This window comes from Narcine bancroftii, chromosome 5, assembly GCF_036971445.1.
Source record: "Narcine bancroftii isolate sNarBan1 chromosome 5, sNarBan1.hap1, whole genome shotgun sequence".
In the NCBI taxonomy this organism is placed as follows: domain Eukaryota; kingdom Metazoa; phylum Chordata; class Chondrichthyes; order Torpediniformes; family Narcinidae; genus Narcine; species Narcine bancroftii.
In genome coordinates, this window is record NC_091473.1 from 28,557,506 (window position 1) to 28,563,505 (window position 6,000).

General features: G+C 50.9%; 1 pseudogene; it reads left to right on the forward strand.

The window, feature by feature from the left end:
- Positions 1-5,004: 5,004 nt before the first annotated feature.
- On the forward strand, positions 5,005-5,673 carry LOC138765283 (deformed epidermal autoregulatory factor 1 homolog pseudogene; annotated as a pseudogene).
- The last annotated feature ends 327 nt before the right edge of the window (positions 5,674-6,000 follow it).

A 6,000-nucleotide genomic window follows, 5' to 3' on the forward strand; every position in this document is an offset into this window, starting at 1 on the left:
GGTTGGGGTTGGGTGTTGGGTTTTTCCTCCTTTGCCTTTTGTCAGTGAGGTGGGCTCTGCGCTCTTCTTCAAAGGAGGTTGCTGCCCACCGAACTGTGAGGCGCCAAGATGCACGGTGGGAGGCGAGATCAGCCCACTGGCGGTGGTCAATGTGGCAGGCACCAAGAGATTTCTTTAGGCAGTCCTTGTACCTTTTCTTTGGTGCACCTCTGTCACGGTGGCCAGTGGAGAGCTCGCCATATAACACGATCTTGGGAAGGCGATGGTCCTCCATTCTGGAGACGTGACCCACCCAGCGCAGCTGGATCTTCAGCAGCGTGGACTCGATGCTGTCGACCTCTGCCATCTCGAGTACTTCGACGTTAGGGATGAAAGCGCTCCAATGGATGTTGAGGATGGAGCGGAGACAACGCTGGTGGAAGCGTTCTAGGAGCCGTAGGTGATGCCGGTAGAGGACCCATGATTCGGAGCCGAACAGGAGTGTGGGTATGACAACGGCTCTGTATACGCTTATCTTTGTGAGGTTTTTCAGTTGGTTGTTTTTCCAGACTCTTTTGTGTAGTCTTCCAAAGGTGCTATTTGCCTTGGCGAGTCTGTTGTCTATCTCATTGTCGATCCTTGCATCTGATGAAATGGTGCAGCCGAGATAGGTAAACTGGTTGACCGTTTTGAGTTTTGTGTGCCCGATGGAGATGTGGGGGGGCTGGTAGTCATGGTGGGGAGCTGGCTGATGGAGGACCTCAGTTTTCTTCAGGCTGACTTCCAGGCCAAACATTTTGGCAGTTTCCGCAAAGCAGGACGTCAAGCGCTGAAGAGCTGGCTCTGAATGGGCAACTAAAGCGGCATCGTCTGCAAAGAGTAGTTCACGGACAAGTTTCTCTTGTGTCTTGGTGTGAGCTTGCAGGCGCCTCAGATTGAAGAGACTGCCATCCGTGCGGTACCGGATGTAAACAGCGTCTTCATTGTTGAGGTCTTTCATGGCTTGGTTCAGCATCATGCTGAAGAAGATTGAAAAGAGGGTTGGTGCGAGAACACAGCCTTGCTTCACGCCATTGTTAATGGAGAAGGGTTCAGAGAGCTCATTGCTGTATCTGACCCGACCTTGTTGGTTTTCGTGCAGTTGGATAATCATGTTGAGGAACTTTGGGGGACATCCGATGCGCTCTAGTATTTGCCAAAGCCCTTTCCTGCTCACGGTGTCGAAGGCTTTGGTGAGGTCAACAAGGGTGATGTAGAGTCCTTTGTTTTGTTCTCTGCACTTTTCTTGGAGCTGAGGGCAAAGACCATGTCAGTAGTTCCTCTGTTTGCGCGAAAGCCGCACTGTGATTCTGGGAGAATATTCTCGGCGACACTAGGTATTATTCTATTTAGTAGAATCCTAGCGAAGATTTTGCCTGCAATGGAGAGCAGCGTGATTCCCCTGTAGTTTGAGCAGTCTGATTTCTTGCCTTTGTTTTTGCATAGGGAGATGATGGTGGCATCACGAAGGTCCTGAGGCAGTTTTCCTTGGTCCCAACAAAGCTTGAAAAACTCATGCAGTTTGGCATGCAGAGTTTTGCCGCCAGCCTTCCAGACCTCTGGGGGGGATTCCATCCATACCTGCTGCTTTGCCACTTTTCAGTTATTCGATTGCCTTATATGTCTCATCCTGGGTGATGACCTCATCCAGCTCTAGCCTTAGGGGCTGTTGAGGGAGCTGGAGCAGGGCGGAATCTTGGACTGAGCGGTTGGCACTGAAAAGAGATTGGAAGTGTTCTGACCATCGGTTGAGGATGGAGATCTTGTCGCTGAGGAGGACTTTGCCGTCTAAGCTGCGCAGCGGGCTTTGGACTTGGGGTGAGGGGCCGTACACAGCCTTTAGAGCCTCGTAGAAACCCCTGAAGTCGCCAATGTCCGCGCTGAGCTGGGTTCGTTTGGCGAGGCTAGTCCACCACTCATTTTGGATCTCCCGGAGTTTGCGCTGAAGATGGCTGCATGCGCGACGGAAGGCTTGTTTCTTCTCTGGACAGGGCTGCCATATGATATTAAAAATTATTTACGGCTGCCATAAAATTGGTACTGTAAAGTTTGATACGCCAAATCAAAATAAAAGAAATATAGAGATCCATCTCCACTTGTAAAGAAAAAAAAAATTTTCCCATCCCCCCACCAAGAAAAAAAAAAGTTGATGTCAACCTCAAATAGGAGGGAGCCCCAGTCAGAAAAATATTGTATGTTTCAATTGTTACATCACAGAAATTAACAATCATTGTCCTTGTCTGTCCATGGTCTCATGCACTGCCAGAGTGAGCACTCACAAATTGGATGAACAACACCTCATCTTCTCTCAGGGCACCCTCCAACCTGATGGCATAAACAAAAACTTTTTTTGCTTTCCGGTAATCTTACCCACCACTCCCCTTTCACTCCCCCCCTCCCCACCCCCGTGTCTCCTTTCCTCTAGTTCTGACTCTCTCCCTCTTCCATTTTCCCTGTGTCTCCTTTCACAGAGCCAAAATTAATTCTCACATTTCCTCTTATCATATCCGTTTAACACTTTTTGTCTGATGGCCTGGACTCCACCCCCTCCCAATCTTCCCCCTTTCTCTCTCCAGTCTTTAATTCAGACACCTCCCTGCTTTTTGCTAATACCTTGAAGAATAGCTCAGGCCCAAAACGTTGGTCATATATCTTTACTTCCTATGGATGCTGCGAGACCGACTGAGTTCCTCCAGTTTTTACTACAATCACAACATATGCACACTTTCGTGTTTCACTCCTTTGTATTTCCACAGCATTCTCTTGTACAAGTTCACTATAAATGGCTGCTTTTCACATACATTGAGTACATACATGACAACACATATGACCCTAAGATTCTTTTGTTTCTGGTGTTCCAACATCTGCCTTTGATATTGTGGTGATATGTTTCCTCCCTTGTGTATAGTTATTGTTGGCTACTGTATATATGGAGCTGACCCGCCCACTGATGACTCATACCCTATGACTCCTCCCTTGTGGTCTTGGGCCATAAAGGTTGAACCACCTCTCGCTTCCCTCCATTCCTATACCTGGATCCGGGCCACCAAGGTTTTGTATATTAAAGCTTATCGTTCCCTCAACCTAGTCTTGGTGGTTACTGATAGTGCTCTACAATTTAATATACAGAAATTTTTTTTCCTCCGGTAATGGAGAGGCTGCTGCGCCCCGATCGGTTAGAAGTGGACCCCCCAATCTCCAAGAGCGTCTGAACAGTAAGAGTAGTGGATCAGCTGCTTCTGCAATTTCCTCGAGGCCGCTGCCGAACTGATTGACTTTGATGAAAAGAAGCTCAAAGTTCTGCAAGCAAGAGTCAGCCAGAGGGCTTTCCAAACCATCAGGAGCAGTGCTATTTACATCGGGCCCTCTACAAACCAAGGGTCAACAACGTGTACTCACGTTACCTCCTGGCGTCCAGAAAACAGCAGCCTGCTGAGTCGGCAGAAGAATTAATTTGTGCCCTGCTTGTACTGGGGAGAGACTGTAGGGATAGTTCCACGGCTCCCGTACTGGTGGCCCAGTGCGTCGAAAACCTGGCCTGGGATGCCTGTGTGTCAGGGTTGAGATCTGACTACATAAGGCAGTGCCTACTCAAGGAAGACCAGTTGCCACTGAAGTGAGCCATACTGCTGGTAAGGACTCTAGACTCAGCCCAGCATCATGCAGAATTGATCGCGAGCAAAAGCAGGCCCTCCATGTGTGCGCCAAAAATGCCCCCATCTTGGGAGATGGCCTCGGGGACGGCCGACCCAACCACAGCAGCGGTTGCGATTGAATTTCAGAAGTACTACTTCTGCGGGCAGACGAAACACCAGCGACAACTCTGCCTTGCGAGGCATGTTAGTGGCTCCAGCTGCGGAAAAAAGGGACATTATCTGCAGGTATGTAAGGCCAGAGCCTCCCCATGAAGCAGCGCGGCATGTGCAACCGACAAGTCCACACTTCCAGAGCCGACTGTGTGCACGGTGAGAGGAGCACCATCTTACCTGCTGCCACCCTCGTCCTCTACATGGACTGCGCAGTCGCAGCCCGCTTTGCTGATGTCACTTCCGCCTTCTTCCTCGACCTTTTCAACCATGATCGCGTGGTCAACATGGATGCTGCCATCTTGTGTATTGGGCCTCCCAGTTAATGACGAAGACGACGATCCGATCCTGGCATCAATTAAACTGAACCAGGCCAGCCCTCATTCAATTGCCCACTCCATGATGCAGATCAAGGTGCATGGACAGAGGATGAACTGTCTCTTCGATAGTGACAGTACGGAGAGCTTCATCCATCCTGAGGTGGTCTGCAGACTCTCGCTCCCAGTCTGACCAATGAGCAGCTCCATCTTGTTGGCAGCAAAAGAGCATAAAGTGGACATTAGTGGGTACTGTGTGGTGTCTTTGATGGTAGGAGAGGAATGCTACAATAATTTCTCCTTACTGGTCATGCCCCAGCTCTGCGCGCCGATCCTCATAGGCCTTGACTTCCAGAGCCAGTTTAGGAGTGTGACAATGGTGTTCAGAGGCTCTCAACCGGCCCTCATGGTAAACAACGCACAACTCACGGACCTTGACACCCCCACCAAGCGGCGGCGGCGGAAATGGACATCGGACCCCCCGGCGGCAACAGCGGATCTCAGCCCCCTCCCTGGCAGTGGCAACAACGGACATCACCCCCCCTCCCCCTAGCAGCGGCAGCGGGCTTTGATCCCCCCTGGCTGCAGCATCAAATCTCGACCATTCCCAGCAGCGGCAGCAATGGACATTGGAAGCACTGGCGGTAGCAGATTTCGGACCCCCCTGGCGGTGGCACAATGGACATTGGGCCCCCTGGCAGTGGCAGCAGACCTCGGTCCACCACCTCCCCCTGGTTGCGACGGTGGCAGCGGATGTCGGCCCTCCGGCACTCTGGTGGCTGTAGCGGTGGACCTTGTCCCCCTGCCGGCAAGAGCGGAGCCTCGGTGACGAGAGGTTGGTGATGGGGAACAAGCAGATCGACATGGCCGAACAGTTGTCGAGCGCGGACGAAAGTGGCTCCGCAGGCATGACAGCTGTAACTGAGAGAGGTATGACTGGTGCTACTGATAATGTTTGTGCAACATCTGTTGCAAATGCTTCCAAATCAGAGCAGGTACAGTCGGGAAAAACCACACTGCGGAATGGAGGAGGTCTCCCCGCAGACAAAGCCACACTGATTATGGCCAAAACAGAGGACAGCATGGTGGAAACAATAGGATTGAAAATGCCCAGTGTACCGATAACTCAAGACCTACGGGCAGTATCAACTCCTCTGAGACCAGGCCCTGCCAAGGATGGAACCCAGTACAACTGGGATCCATCTGTGTATGGGAACGAGCCCCCAGTCCTTTGCCAAAATGCGAGTGGTATTTTGCTCAAATACAGTTTGGGTTCTGGAAACAGAGGGCCTTGCATAAAACAGGGAGAGAGCTGGTATACTCCCACCGAGTTGAAGGGATGGCAGGTTGTGCAAGTAGAAAAGGCTGCAAAAGAAGCATTCGCTATGCTGGCCACCCCTTTCAGGGTCTGATACAAGATGGCATTCTAGAATCCGCAGGCAGCGTCCTGCACCTGTACTGCCTGCTGTGAAGGCATGTCCCTGACTGAACCAGTCAGACTCTTTGTTCCAAACAAAAGACACAATCATTGAATCATGTACTGTTCCAGAGAATAAGGTGTCTCTGAAGAATATCACTCTACGACCTATTGCAAGTGCACCTGTCTTTAACATGACTCCAGGCTGGTAGATCACCCCTCTGAGATACTGGCCTTCCAGCGAACGCGTACATTAAATGCCGTAGTCATTTTTCCAGTTTCAGAGGCTTTCACTAATACCACAGGGGTTGGTACTCACCAGGCTCAGCCGTTTGGGACTGGTGGTGGTCAAAGAGGTATGTGTCATTCATGCCGGAGAGCTCAGAACTATCCCATACACTCCTGATCACCCTTCGTTTTCACATCACTCCAACACAAACAG